This window comes from Stomoxys calcitrans, chromosome 2, assembly GCF_963082655.1.
Source record: "Stomoxys calcitrans chromosome 2, idStoCalc2.1, whole genome shotgun sequence".
NCBI lineage: Eukaryota > Metazoa > Arthropoda > Insecta > Diptera > Muscidae > Stomoxys > Stomoxys calcitrans.
In genome coordinates, this window is record NC_081553.1 from 155,572,478 (window position 1) to 155,589,222 (window position 16,745).

Genomic DNA, 16,745 nt, shown 5'->3' on the forward strand with positions numbered 1-16,745 from the left:
CAGTTTTGGTGTAAGCGTGATCCCAAGATACTTGTACTCATTAGTAACTCTCAGATGTTCACCGTTAAATATCCATTTTTCATTTGCAGCTAATCTTCCGCTATTACGAAATATCATTATTTCAGATTTTGCCTGGTTGACCTCCATCCCCCATCTTTTGCAGTAAAATGATAGGTTATCTATCATTCGTTGCAATATCAGTGGATCATCGGCTAGGATCACGATGTCATCCGCATACATTAACAGGCGGATGTCAATTTCGTCTATGCTAAGTCCACCACCCAATGACTCATGGAGATCATTTAAATATATAGAAAATAGCAATGGCGATAGTAAGCAACCTTGTTTTACTCCCGTTTTAGTTATAAAATGATCAGATAACTCCTTGCCGTTCCATACTGCAGTTTTCGTATATGTGTATAGCTTTTCTATAAAATTCACTATTTTTGTCGAAAGGCCCATTTCATATAATTTATAAATTAATTGGTTTCTCGGAACTCTATCAAACGCGGCCTTGAAATCAACAAAAAAGGCGTAGACTTTTCTTGATTCCAATCTTTTTAGGTCTACTATTGATTTTAAATTAAACACATTATCAATCGTTGAATACCCTTTCCTGAAACCAGCCTGGAATTCATTTAGTATACAGTACTCGTTCGTCCATTCAGTTATTCTTGTATTAATCATGCCAATCATAAGCTTACCAATGCAATTCATGAATGTGATTCCTCTATAGTTACTTGGGATATTGGGATCACCTTTTTTGTGTATGGGAAAAATAATACTTGACTTAAAATTACTAAAGTCATCATATCCGTTGAAAATTCTTGTGAATGTTTTGCACAGTTCATTTAAAAATTCATCTGTTGCGTGTATGAAAAACTCATATGGTATCCTGTCATCACCTGGGGCTTTGTTCTCTTGCACCTTTTTCAGTTGGCACTGCAATTCTGGAAGAGTAAAGTCTCTATCCAACATCTCATTCAGAACTTGATTTGGGGCGTAAAGAATCTCTTGTGAGTTGACCTTTGGGTTTAATAAAGTTTCAAAATATGTTTTCAGAGCGCCCGTTGCAATGGCGCAGCCTATACAATTCTCCTTCTGTCTTATTTCCTTTGCCAAAGACCACCATGATTTGCTATCAGATATGAAATCTAGTCTAATCTCTATGCTGCGATAATAATCCAATCGTTTTTTTCCACAAAGTTTCTGGTAGAGGTTTTTTTGTGACACGTAAGCTTCTCTATCTGAAGAGTTCTTCGAAGATCTGAATTTATTAAGAAGTTTCATGGTTTTATCTCTAGCTTTCATACATTCTTTATCAAACCATCGGTTATGGTATTCCGGCTTCCTTATGATTGAAGGGGCTGGGTACGCCCTCATGATAAGGCGTGTAAAGTCTGATAGGGAGGGGTTATTTTCTAAGCTTGATAGTTCATCATTTAATTGTTTTTGGTAATTTTCCTTGTTTTGTTGTTTCCGTAATTTTAACTTTTCAATTCCTGTTTCTAAATCACTGTTTACCCTAAGAGTTATTACAATCGGTAAATGATCTGACCATAATTGAGGTTTTACTTCAAAAGACTGCACATTATTTATTATGTCCAAGGATACAGCACATAAGTCTATCACCGAGCTTCCGTTTCCGTTGGTAAATGTGAAACATCCTTCCTCATCACCAAAAGTTCTTCCGTTTAGAATCACTAGGCCGTTGTTATTGCAGAATTCGATATATTTTTTGCCGTGGGCGTTTAAAATTTTATCATTTGATTTTCTACCAGTATTTAGAACCTGGAATTCCTCCCCAATTTCTTCAGGCAGCAGCTGTTCCTCTCCAATACGAATGTTGTGATCACCAATAATAATTTTCTTAAAGTCATTGTCTTCTACAACTTTGTTCATTTCATTGAAATCTTCCATCCATTTTACTCCTCTTAGATATATAGGGATTAATTCAAATTTGATTGTGTTTAGTTCACAGTAAATGATATCGTAACTTCTTCGATGTACTAATGTATGCTTGAAGCCTGCTTCCCGCAAATCCTTTTTCACCCCACATACTTGTCCTCCAATTCCTCTTCCTCTATTATTTGTTCTAGAAGCAGGTTTCCAGTAGGTATTAAAGTTTTTAAATTTATTCCCATAGTTTACTAGGTTTTTCTCTTCCACATGAGTTTCCAATAAAATAAATATATCAAACTGTTCTAAAAAATCATAAAATTCGGGGTGAAGATACTTGTTTCCTAGACCATGAACATTATATGCCACTATATTTATGACCGAATTGTATTTTTTGGTATTATTTTTTAAATTATATTTTTTATTTTCTATAGGTTTCTTTCTTTCGTTATCTTTTAGAAGTTTTTTGTCTTTAGGTTGTATAAAAGAGTATCATAATCTAATTTTAAATTATCTATACCATCTCCATAAATAGTTACCAGAGTTTCTCTTCCAGTTTTTTGGCCGCAAACTAGTTCCTTTTTCCCGTTCCAGTAAAAAATTCTTCCTTCAATAGCAATTTGATGGCCTCGTACTCCCACCTTCTTATTTTTGTCGAATTTTAGCAGTTCTTTTTTCATTTGTAGCATAACTTTTTTATTTTCCAGACGATAGCCACTTAAATCTCTTTCAATGAATATGGTTGTTCCTGAGAGATGTTTCGTATTTTTGAGTACTTCGTTTACCATTTTTGTCGACTTCAGCTCCACCAAAATCGTCATTTTTCCATTAATATTTTGCAGTTTTTTTACCATTTCAATTTCCAGATCAGAATTAATTTTCAATACGTCCTTGAAGAGGTTTTTAGCGGCCATATACAAATGGTTTTGATTATCTAACCCTCTTATTATGAGTTTTTTTCTGTTCAATTCCTCTTCTAACCTTTCAATTCTTCTGTTGTCTAATTCCTTTATTTCTTGTAATTTTTTTATTTCAGCTTTCATTTCAGCATTTTCCATAGATAACCTTTGAATTTCATTCTTAATTTCATCTATATTACTATTCAGCTCTATAATATCCGATTTAGTCGGCAAATTCTCCAATTTTTCATCTAACAATTTCGACATAGCATCTTGCATTAACTTCATAAGTTGGGCTGTTGGCATATTTCCAACTACCACTGCATTATCTGGCGACGTTTCAATAAGTTTGCGTTTTGCGTTTTGTACATCTTGACCCACTGTGCCAGATGGAGTACTTGTTGCGTTGGACGATTTGTTTGACATGTTTTATTGTTCCTTGCGTGGGCCTATAACTTCTGTGATACGGCAACACCGAAACAAACCAATATTTTGATAGAACGAAACAAGCAGCTGTTTTAAAGCAATCATAAACTCTCTTTTAATTCTTTGAGTAAAATTTCAGACACCGCTTTCCAATGAAATTACACAAATTAAAAGTAAAGTATTTGACTATAAAAGTTATTTTCTTGTGTAAATCGGTATATGTTGGTTCCGTGCACAGCAAAAACGGATGGCCAAGTCTTAAATCGAGCGTGTACGAGTGATTACAGTGTTTATAAAGCGCGAGAAGGCACTTTGCAACTTTAATTGTTTGGAGCACAGCTAAGGTACGTCTACTTCGGTTAAACTTCACTCAAATAAAAAAAAATATATGCAGCACCTCCAAACAAGAAACTTCACCTTCAGTGTACTTTAAAGGCCATAAATTGTGTGGCTGCTTAAACTGAGAATTCATTCTCAAAACAATTTTCATGGAGACATAATGAAAAGTTCGATAAACTCATTTAAGGATCTCTATATGGCAATTTAATGCCTATTTACGTCCCTAGGGGCGTTTAACACTGATTTTTCTACTAAATATACAGATTTATTGGACTGATTCTCTCAGATCACCGTACTAAACCCCATTATAAGGTATCGGAAACTGTCGAGATAGCTTTGGGGATCAAAAAAGTAGAAATTCTGAAGAGTTATTCCACGTAAAAAGTCCTCAGCAATTATACAACCTTTAATGGGTGTAGTGCTTACATATTCGTTATTTTGTTTATGAAAACTTAGAAGACCATGTTCGTTGCCTTTCAATGTAGTATTTATTGTTTTGTTTCATTTAATCACTACGGAATATGCAACTTTAGGTTTAAATTGTCAAAAACTTCCTCAAATGGGAGATTTTGTTTGCGATCTATTTAAAATGACTATTAATGATACAATGGGGTATCAATAATATGAGACAGCTTCACAAAAAACATAGTTATTTTGTCGAACATTCTTCGTTCAAATAAAGGTATGTAGCTATAGTTTTAATTGGCAGCGATTTTTCATTGAATTATTTCTTTTCCGTTCACTTTCCCTTTCTTTCCATTGTATACTTTTCAGTTTCATTTGTCTTAGTAAAAAAAGTTTAGTGCACTTCGGTGCAACTCTGCATCATATCCTTTCAGATTTATATTATACATCCAAGTGTAGTCACAGATGAATGCATATACACGTGTCTTGTACCATATAGTATGTGCTTCGTCACACTAGTCCGTGTTTGTATACGATCCCCATTATACATAATTTTATTACATGTTTATCGTTAGTCAGTCAATGGAGTAGGGGTACAGTTTATTACCATCGTCTGTTCCATTGCAAGCATCAACACAAAATATAAGTGAGTCCACATATGTACATACATACCTCCGTACATATACACACATGGCCATGTAAACACAGAGAGTCTGGCAAATAAAGGTCAACAACAGTAACAGTTTAATGTGAAAAAATATTTCAAGAATAAAAAATGTTCTCCAAACTTTGTTTTTTCTCTTTTCCTATCCAGGGCTTTATATCAGTGTGCTCTCCGAGACAACTTTTATATTTTTTTATCTATTCCACTTATTTTTGTATTTCTATTTTCGATGTATTTTTAATAGATTTAGGTTTCAGGGAGACAATTCGATATTGAAAAAACTATGCTATAGTCTGGTCAGGCTCTATATCACAAACCCACAAACACATAAACATAACAAGTGAATGTTACATACACTTTTATATACTATTATAAAAAAAAAACAAGCAAATCACATAAGGAAAGATGCCGGTCGAGACAATGCAATAAATGTGAACTTGACGATAATTCTTGAACTTGCTATGTGATGCGATTTAACTCACATACACTTGCCCATTTCATATATGTGTTCCATATACTTAAATATGTTACTAAGTGTGCATAAGTTTCTGCTCTGTGCTATTTTAGTTTAAGAGTACGCATACACACATAATACACTACACAAATGATTGTAAGGTTGTGATGTGGATAAATCAGCTGATTAACCATGATGTTCAACATAGTACGTACTTTAGGTCATTACACAGGTACATAAATGCATATGTGCGGGCATACAAACATACATATGTGCAAAGGTGTACGCGAGAGAACAATGCACTTTTACGAATGCGATTAAGTTAAAATATGTGTATATAAATAATTAGCCATTCTGTGCACTCATACTAATATCCGTTTCTCATTCCATCTGATGGTGTGCCTATCCACAAAATATAAAAAAAAAACTGCAAACAGGCTACAGATGTGACCATTTTACTGTCCGGTGACATTTATCTGACCAAAATTAAACAGTTCTCGGAACTTTCACATTTTGCGTATCGATACTCATGAGCGTTATGATCCATTATCCCATATAAACAGAGATTCTTATGCCAGTAATTTGGAAAACAGGTAGAATTTAAATCTCTCAAAATCTCCGTGTGCCGGAATTTTCAAAATTCTGAGAACTTTCATATAAACATTCACATTGCACATTGGACACTTGCGATAGCAGATTAGTATGCAAAATCCTTATTCGCACACCCATCAAAAACATGAAAATATTAATGTAAGTCAAACCTCAAATATATATAAATATCAATATGTATACATCAAATATACATGTAAGTCGAATGAAAGTCAAAAATAAAGACTACACATGACATTTTGATACATGTTACTTATATTGAAATTCACAAAGTTATGTATACACTTTAAAAAAATATGGACATCAAAAACTCTGAAAACCGCTACATTTTATCAATGAGTAATGCCGGCATTTAATTTAGTTAAGGTATCGACTTTTGGTTTTAATGGCATTTCCTTTAAGTGTCACATATATACATGTGAACATGTTATACGAGAAACGTATAATATGTGCCATTTTTAAAGCAAATCATATATATTGAGGGTCAACAGTTTCATCCAAAAACCCGGCTATATGGCCAGAAATCTCCATATTTGGAAACCATTCTCATTGTTGGAAGATTCACTGTCGACCTTTTATTGCTGTTAAAATATGCCAAACTGCTTTGAATTTGTAAGCATATCGGGTGTTGATTTTTTGTAGTGATAATGTAGTTTTAAAAATTATTTCGGCAAGTGGCGCTATGGCTGGCTCGAATACCCGCATTAGAGAATCATATTGACAATCAGTAAGAAGAATGTCTACCCCAATGAGAGTTTCCTATGTGGATGTTGAGCGTGTGAAAAACTTGATCAAAAGCAACGACGATATAACAGTAACTAAGAAAAACTCGCTTCGTGAATGCTTACGAATGGTCAGTACTACTATTTGAAACCGAAGTCAGCTGATTTTATAAAGGGAAAACAGATGATCGAGCCATTAAATCCGTAGTTAAAGAGCAGTGTAAACGGGGTTTCAATACCTAAACGAAAATTTGTGAGTTATAGCAACAGAGGTGAAATAGAAGTGTGATAGCTGAAGAACATCCAACATTGAACAAGCGTATTTGATTTAAAGACCCTATTATGTGCAGCGAGAAATACGGAACTGCATATATATATATTACAAACACTTAAAGCAAAATAAGTAAAAATATGCTAATTTCGGCCGAGGCGAATCTTCGATGAACTTAATCGAAAAACATAAAAGTACTTTACCTGTAAGATTTCTGCCAAACCAGCACTACTGCCTGGTGTTTTTGGTGAAAACCCGTCAAATTTAAGAAAAGAAGTCATCAAAATCCTATTTTTGTATGTAAGAACTTCATAAAGTTTCACAAATTCTTTAAAGTTTCTCGATTTTCGATATGCAGAACATCACAAGTAGGTTTAGTTGTAAGAGTTGCTTGATTTAGTTTCCAATTATTTTCAATAAAACCATAAATATGTCAATATTTAATGTTTTAATATTTTAACATAAGACATAATTTTAAAAGCAAATTTCTCTAAGGACGGCCCCTTTAAGGACAAATTGTTTTTCTCTAAAAAGAAAAAAACTGTTTTTCTCTAAAAAGAAAATATCTAGAATATTTTTCCTAAAAGCTAATTTCGTAGAAAATTTCTCTAAAACAAGGATTCATAAAAATGTTCTCTAAAAACAAAATTGTTAAAAAATGTCTTTTCTGTAGAAAATTTTAAAGAAAAATCGCAATGACATTGTCTGTGAAGGCATCAATTAGAAAATAGATTTTAAAACAAAAATAATTGATGATTTCCTTCAGTAGGACGCAATCCCATTACTTATGAAAAAAAAACTAATAAAAGTATTATGTTGTCATTGAGATTTTTGGAGTGTTTCAAAAAGGTAACCGCGAAAAACACGAGTTTTAAACTGTGAAAAACTAACATAGTACTGGCCTTGACACAAAATTTCAAACAAATTTAAAATTCTACCCGATATAAATCGGCAATCGTAAAGGGATTAAAAACAAAAATCGTCAAGCGTCAAAAATTTAAAATTTATAAAATAAAATCGTCAAAATCACGTAAAATCGCTACGTGTGTCAGATTTGCAAACGAGGCAAAAATCGAAGTTTCAAGGGCCCGTAGGCTATTCGAGAGATAGGTTTATATGGGAGATATATCAGATTATAGACCGATAAATAGGTGGAACTATGTTCGCTTTTCGCTAAAGTTTTTTCTTATTACTTTTTTTAGATAATAGATTTTGAAGCATAAAAAATTGCTGATTATTCAGTAGGGCATTCCCCCTTCACTTATGAAGCAATATTAATAAAAGTATTATTTTATCTTAAAATTTGTGTTTCAAAAATGTAATCGCAAAAAATATGAAAACGCATATGAAAAACGAACATAGTACCAGCCATAAGACAAAACTTATCGTGGATGTTAGAAGTCATAACAGGACATGTGCATAAATTCAATCAAATCAAACTAAAATGACGGCTTCCCGGGGTTCAAAACGTGAAGTCCGGAGATAGATATGGTTATGAGACCACTTTGGATCGAACTTGGCACGGATGTTGAAAGCTGTAACAGAACACTACGTGCACAATTTCTGAATTTTCGGATTACAATTGTGTCTAGGGGTTCAAGTCGAAGGACCATTTTTTTTATTAGAGATACATCCAAATCTAAGCCGATATGCCAATCCCCAATCTGTGTTTATTTATTTATAGTACTATATTGATTTCCACAGACGGACGGACTGGATATGTCTAGATCGCTTAAGAATGTCAAGACAAACAAGAATATATATACTTAGGTAAGGTAAGGTTGAAAAGAGGGTGCAGATATACTTTATAGGGTAAAATTTTCCAGGTGTTAATAACGGAATAGATATTCCGTTAGTATATGTTCAAAAAATCTTAAATTGAATCTCAAAGCAAATGTATTGGCCGATCGCTTATATCCCAATAATGGGTGTGCAAAAAACGAAGAAGCTGTATTGTAGGAATGCCTTCATTTTTACGCTCTAAATTTTAACGGAAGATGTATAATTGGCATAGCTATAGAATATAACTAAACATTTAAAATTTTTTCGAAATCGGATGAAAATTCGCCATCAAAGAACTATATCAAGGGTAGTTAAAAACAACGCTTCTTCGGACGTTACCTGCCTATGGATACAAAATAATATTGGGTTGCCCAAAAAGTAATTGCGAATTTTTCATAAAGTCGGCGTTGACAAATTTTTTCACAGCTTGGGACTCTGTAATTGCATTCTTTCTTCTGTCAGGTATCAGCTGTTACTTTTAGGTTGCTTTAGAAAAAAAAGTGTAAAAAAAGTATATTTAATTAAAGTTCATTCTAAGTTTTATTAAAAATGCATATACTTTCTTTTAAAAAATCCTCAATTACTTTTTGGGCAACCCAATAACAATACAAAACTTTTGCGTAATAACGATATATTACTATTGACCGCTATCATGAATTTTTATATTGTACTTTAAAGGGTTTGAAATGTGTTTTTCGATGTGCCGTAAATGCAATGACTCAACAATTACTTTTTGGGCAACCCAATAACAAATAAAACTTTTGCGTAATAACGATATATTACTATTGACCGCTATCATGAATTTTTATATTGTACTTTAAAGGGTTTGAAATGTGTTTTTCGATGTGCCGTAAATGCAATGACTCAACTAACGTATCCCAAGTTAGTGAGTCTTAAAACTACTTTCAACCATGCCCCAACAGAAATTTAAGGAATAACTAGAACGTAATCTTCCTTCTAAATCGATAAATTTTTTTAATTATTTATCGTTTTCAAATATATATTATATATATATAAATTATATAAAATGGTCTTAACTAGACGAATTTTAAAGTGGTTCTTTGAGTGCATAAGTGCTCATGTTGTCAGATTGGGGTATCGCTTAATTTGGGGCTATATGCTGTTGTGGACCTATCTAGGGGGCGTTTAGTGTGAATGTTGAAGGGGATGAACGTACTTTACTTAAAAATTTTTAAATTTTACATGTGTACGATTTCTTAATGTATTTGAATTAACAAAACTAAAATGTTTTTATGGAAAATTCATTTTCTCCTTTGCTTTGGGGTCGTTTTACATTGCAAATTGCAAATTTTGCCCATAAACATTCCATTAAGGAACAGGGGGCAAACTTCTCACATATCAACGATTCAAGTTTAAGCTCAATGATAAGGGGCCTTCTTTTTATAGAAGTTTTACATGACATAGTACGTCACAAATGTTGCCAGCATTAGGAGGGGAAAACCACTGCTGAAAATTTTTTCTGATGGCCTCCCCAGGATTCGAACCTAGGCGTTCAGCGTCATAGGCGGACATGCTAACCTCTGCGCTACGGTGGCCTCCATTAACACGTTTAACATTAGGAAAGTTTATTTATTTCCTACTCCGACAGGTAGGTACGTACGTTTTTCAGCACTTCCAAGATCCGGTCCCCCTGATTTGAGCCCCTGGAAGCCGCAATTCCATCGCAATTTGGCTCGAATTTTGCACGAAAAGCCATGATAGTGGATTCCCAAGGTTCGCCCGGCCGAACTTAGCATATTTTTGCTTGTTTTAAAAACACATCTTTAACTTCGACAGTTTTTGTCTAATTTCAGATCAAAAAGAAGAGTTATAGACCGATTCGGATTATGTGGTATTGGATGTAATTCTATAAAATTTAGGCTAAAGGCCATAAGATTAACGCTTTTTAGAAGCTCAAATCGTAGTATTGGTTTATATGGTAACTCTATCAGGGTATGAACCATTTCGAACCATATTAAGCACTGATACTGGGAGGTCGCAATAGATGTCAATGCCAATTGCAGGTAATTCGGACAGACGAGATGTTAATGAATAACACTATGGTACTGATGGTTATTTCTTGACACGATAAGAAACACCTGAGAATGGTCTGGAAATAAGGTCGACTCTTTTCCCTTTAGGCGGAATAACATAAAGATATATAATCACTTTGGCCAGCCCCAACAGGCAAACCAAATTAATCGGATTAGATTTGCTTCTTCTGGGGACTCAAGAAATCAAATCGAAAAACCGATTTGACCCACATACAATGCAAACTGAAGTATATCAATAAAAAGTTGTCAATCCCATGGCAGCCGGTTGTACGTAACGGATTGACCCGATGGAGTTCTTCGTCGGCAATAAAATATTGTTTCGTAAAATATCTAGCGGATAGTTAGCGGATTTCGATTAGGAATACATGTACATTATCACCAAATTTACTGTATGGAAATGGAAATATCAGCGGTAGATTCTGCCACCGGTGGCCTCCTTGGCACAGGTTGTTGCTGTTGTAGATGCATATTTGTATATGGAGGAAGCGATCCCAGCTGCTATTGATGAGCAAGCTCGTTCCGGTCCTTAATACCGACTGATAACTCGCCTTGTCATATCGAGCATCATAGGCACCGAGTATTTAAGGAAGAGTCGGTGCCGCCCGGCCTCTCACCGAGACTCTCTTCTCGATACCGATGATTGTCCGCGACTGCAAATGCAGCTACTCCATATGGAACATTCCAGCATTCTCAGCCGAGTTTCTCATGGTAACAGTGCACACCACATGGATCGGCGCAGAGGTTAGCATGATGTTAAACGGCTGTGTTCGAATACTGGCGGTAACATCAGCAAATTGTTCAACGTACGCAGATCTGTACGTGTGTATGTGCAAATATATATTTAATTGAAATAAACTATAGATACATATATTTTAGAGATTTAAAAATCAAATTTCTACAAGTTTTTGTTTTAAGCGCCTCTTTTGAATGCAACAAATTTATTAACAGATAAAATAGCTGGTACATTTGATGAAATGGTAATTCGATTATGATTCGTATTGAGTCGATAGTATAATTTTTTTTAAACTTCATGTATGTTTAGTCAAATAACGAACATAACTAGAATAGAACCGACTAAGCCATCACAGAGATATATGTTTGAGCTGTTTTCTCAAGTTTTCTCCTTACTCTTTTGCGATGATGGGGTATGAATACTTCACGCAAACTATAATCTATTGAACCCAATTTTAATTTATGTAGCCCAATGAATCAATGGGTTATTTTAGATATTGTTTTGTGTAGTCCTGCTGGGGCGGATATTAGTTTTTAGGGCACGTGATTTCTAAGCTTTTGTTCAATATAATATCCACTCAACAGTAGATTAAAAAAAATCAATTTTTTTCAATTCATTTGCATTGAGTTGTTCGCTGATTCTTTTGGTTGGGGTTTATATTGTGACTATGCGGTCATATGTTTTGCTAACAAATTTTAGGTTTGTTAGGGAATATGTACTTACTTTTTTAAAATAGATTTCCAATGTGTGTGTGAGTTTCAGCACCGCTTTGAATTTTGTTGGAATTTTTTTCGATTCGACAAGTCTCGCAATATTCTTTTTATAAAATGTATTTACTTGTTTTCTTAATCCTTCGATTATAGCAGTTTTTGTAGCACTGATCAAGATTAATTCAACAGTTCCACAAAACCCCGTCTGGTTTCTCGTTAGAACAAGAGACTCAAATTGCTTGCGATGTCAACTTTAATGGCGTTAATTAACTCAAACGATGCGAGCAAATGTTTGTGAGTTATTTGCCTTTTTCTGCTTATGTATATTTGGCATAAAGATTTTTTGGAATTGAATGGAAGCACAAAACAAACAGCATCTCTTATGATGTGGAACAAATTTCACAGAGTTATAATCACTACTTGTTTTTTTTTTTGTTATGTTTGAATAGCGCCCGTATTACAAAATGCGGTACACAGCCTGTAAACAACAATTTGTCTTGTGTTGCGATGACTAGTTTGTGTTGACTCTTTCGAGTACAGCAAGGATGTGACCGTGTTTTTGTTTTGGTTTTGACAGCGAACCTATAAACTTCGCGCTCGGCGACAAACTACCGCGATTCTCGTGAGCGAATATTGAATTAGCGCGGCGAAAGGATTCCTCACTACAAACAGGCAGTCGTCAAAGACATATAGGCGTACACACGCACAAGCACACATTGAAGTATATAAGGTGACATATTGGTAGTGTTGGTGGTGGTGGTGGATGGCAGTTGCGGTTGGCTTCCACAATCGGTCACTTGTGCTGACCGTTTCTTGTTATCGTGGGTTTGGTAGCAAAACTGTCCGCCGTTTTCGGTGACAGTCAAAAGTACAATGATTAACGGCGAATATTGTATGAACTAACACAAAGACAGCGACGGTGACGACGTTAAAGGCCTTTAATGTGCTGCTTGCGCTAACTTTGATGCAGGAAAACGTGTAAGAAGAATAAGGAAAAATCCATGATGTGAGGCATGAATTTGGCACTATACACGTTCTTTTCACATTTACTCTACGCCATATCCTTCCATTATTATCAGTGGCACATATTACACTCTGCCCAAGCCACTACACGTTGTAACGCGTTTTAACCGTATATGCAAGCCTATGTATATACTCATACACAGCCCTATAGTTTTGAAAGTAGATTGGTACATTCGAAAAATTATAATTGACTCCATTCTATCAACTAAAAACTATAGCCCATTTTAAGACATCAGCAACTCGCAAGTTTTGGTGGATGACCCCACATTGTACGGTTACTTGCCGCCTAACGCCTTAGATTTCACGCAAAGGAGCTGTATGCTACATACATTCATACATCCACATATATCTATATATGTACATATATACTGATGTATTCTCGTGTCCATACCCATGTACGATGCCCATAGCGCACTTTCGCATGAACATATACACATCACGTTTACCAAGGCGATGGTGATATGAATTTGCAATGTGTAAGAAATATTCAAGATTCACTTGACCATTTTCTAAAGTCCGCCTAAATTCGTACATTTGCAACAACAACAAAACTGTTTTACCTTTGGTCACACCACACCAAATGTCGCAAGATGAAGACGGCAACATGAGCACGACCCTTGCATCCAAGAAAGCAACAACGTTTGAAGAAGCCCACAAGAAGCAGTCTTACACAACTGAACAGCTGTACCCATTTGCCGCCTTGTTACCGCGTTGGTGTGGTATTTGACTAAATGTTGCCTCTAACATGTTCCATGTTCTCGCTGTTCGGCTGCACCAACATGTTACCATCGAACTCATGCACGTGTGTAAATGATGTCCCACAGACGCACATTATACTAACTGAAGTCAAACAATTGGTAATGCAAAGAGGCCAAAGTGAAACGAAGATTCATTATGAATATTCCTATCGTTGAGTATTAACGGATATTTGAACTGTGGATAATTTTCGAGCAATATATCGTCCATGTACTTGAAGAGTGGCATAACTACAAAAAACAAAAAAAAAACAACATTTTGCAAATAAAAGGAAAATTCAAGCAACTGGTAAAATGTTTACACAAGGTAAATCATGATAGGGAGCGTATTTATTGACAGATAACTTTAAAAATGCTTTTTTAAGTTATGTCACTCTTCAAGTAAATGAGGAATATGTACTTGCTAAGCCTTCATAAAGAAGATATTCATAGACACGCTGGGCCTAGAAAGAATCAGGTGTTGGTAAATCGGCGTTGAACAACGTTTTAAAAACTTTGGAAAGATAATCGCCGGGGATTCAATATCTACTGCCTAATCAAAAAAAAAAAAATGGTTTTTCAAATGCGTAGAAGTATTGGAATTGGGGTATTGGATTATAAGTTGAAGTGGTGTTAAAATAATTTTCATAAAAATTTTTGATGATATAACTTGGAGTTTTCGAGCAGAAGTTACATGTACACTTTCCACAAACATTTTTTGCTACTTACTATTGTAACCACTCTAGCTTAAAGTTTTTATACAATTCCTTACTGGAAACACTAGGATTCTTTTAACAAATTTGCATTTTCATTATGATTTCCGAGGGAAACACAAATATCAAATACCAACCTTTATTTGAAATATTATAGTATTTCCTTTTTAATAAGCTATGCTCTAACCAATCAATTGAGGTGTTCAATGTTGGAGAAACGAAATAATTTTTTTCCACCTGTTTAACATTTTTCCTTATTCGTAGAATTTTAGCAATGAAAGCGAGCCAAAGAACCAAAACTTTAAAATAAAGACGCTATCTCTAAATTAAATTTTCTATTTACTAACGGACATGACCACCCGTTTCAAATTTTGATCGCTGATTGATTCTTTTATTACTTCGTAGATAACTGTCTAAATATTTATTTTAAACTATGCATTTTAATCAAAACTAACTAAACATTTAAAGACGCTCCTATTTGTAAGGCTACCTTGCGTCCTTGCCTACGGTTAATATAAATAAAAAAAAACCTTAAAATAAAGGAAACAATTTTTCACAAAAGGGAATGTTCCCCTAAGAAGTTGGAAAATTATCATCTTTAAATTAAGTTTTCTAATCTTTGACTTGAATCATTAAAATTAAGAAAATTTTTGCAGTGTATATGTACAGTGGGAAGCAACACCGATTGGATGTCTCTCTTTTTGTATTTCTTTCAAATATTAAAAATCAAAACTATAAAAAAAGTAATTACTTTGTTTTAGTTTAATAATCTTCCAGTTATCCCTTTTCGATAATACAGTCGAACTTCTGTATAACGTAGCGGCTGGGGACCGACGAAATTCTACGTTATAAAGATATGACTTTTTCAAATACATATGAGCTATATCAAGTTATTTACCGATATGGACCATGCCATGCCATGTCTGTTAAGAAGCATAGAAAAACACCACCTTTAAAATTTCAGGCAAATCGAGTAATTCTTGCGCCCTCCAGAGGCTCATTATGTCAAATTGGGGGATCGGTTTATATGGCGCCTATATCATGTTATGTACTGATTTAGACCATACTTAAAATAGTAGTTGAAAGTCAAACCAAAAAAACATATGCAAATTTTGCGCTCTCCGGAAGCCCAAGATGTCTAATCGGAAGATCGGTTTATATGGCGGCTTTATAAGGATATGGACTGATTTTGGCCATACTGGGCACAGTTGTTGGATAAGAATTGCGCGCTCTAGAAGCCCAAGAAATCTAATCAGGAGATCGGTTTTTATGACAGCTATATCTGGTTATGGACTAACTAAGATCATACTAGGTGCAGTTGTTGGGAGTCATACCAAAACAACACATGAAAATTTTCAGCAAAACCGGATAGGAATTGCGCTTTCCAGAAGCTCAAGAAGTCAAGACCCAAGATCGGTTTTTATGGCAGCTATATCAAAACATGGACCGATTTAGCCCATTTACAATCCCAACTGATCTTCACTAATAAGTAGTATTTATTTGTGCAAAATTTCAAATGCCTAGCTTTACTCCTTCGTGCCTAGCTTTCGAAAGTCAGCGTGCTTTCGATAGACGGGCAGACGGACGGACATTACTAAATCGACTTAAAATGTCATGACGATCGAGAATATATGTACTTTATGGGGTTTTGACTCATATTTCGAGGTGTAACAAACGGAATAACGAAATTAGTATACCCCCATCCTATGGTGGAGGGTATAGCTGCCATATAAACCGATCTTGGGCCTTGATTTCTTGAGCTTCTAGAGGGCGAAATTCTTATTTGATTTGGCCGAAATTTTGCATGAAGTGTTTCGTTATGACTTCCAACAACTGTGTCAAGTATGGTATAAATCAATCCATATCCTGATATAGCCACCATATAAATCGATCTCTCGATTAGGGTTCTGGAGCTTCTAGGGGGCGCAATTCTTATCCAATATTGTTGAAATTTTGCATATGTCGTTTTGGTATGACTTCCAACACCTGTTCCAAGTATGTTCTAAATCGATATATAACCTGATATAGCTGTCATATAAACTGAGCTGTGAACTATTTTTAGGTGCCTTTTCGGACCAGTCGTACTTTTGTCTTGTCTTAAACATTCCATTAAGGAACAGGGGCCTCAGTAGCGCAGAGATTAGCATGCCCGTCCATGCCGCTGAATGCATTGGTTTGAATCCTGTCGAGACCATCAAACAAAATTTTCCGCGGTGGTTTTCCCTTCCTAATGCTGGCTACATTTGAGAGGTACTGAAAACTTTTCTCGAAAGCCTTAAAACTAAATGATTTGTGGTAATATATGAGA

General features: G+C 34.9%; 1 protein-coding gene across 4 annotated transcripts in view; it reads right to left on the minus strand.

Annotated features, from left to right (window-relative positions):
* Positions 1-16,745, minus strand: part of LOC106092598 (protein distal antenna) — a 356,654-nt gene that overhangs the window by 47,516 nt on the left and 292,393 nt on the right. The window contains exon 1 of one of the 4 annotated variants that reach the window (XM_059361419.1): positions 11,981-13,488. The exons of 2 other annotated variants lie outside the window; for them this stretch is intronic. The gene's annotated coding sequence lies outside the window, so the exon portion shown is untranslated. Of the gene's footprint in view, positions 1-10,912; positions 10,931-11,980; positions 13,489-16,745 lie in introns of those variants that run through there. One more of the 4 variants, XM_059361423.1, reaches the window with a different exon arrangement.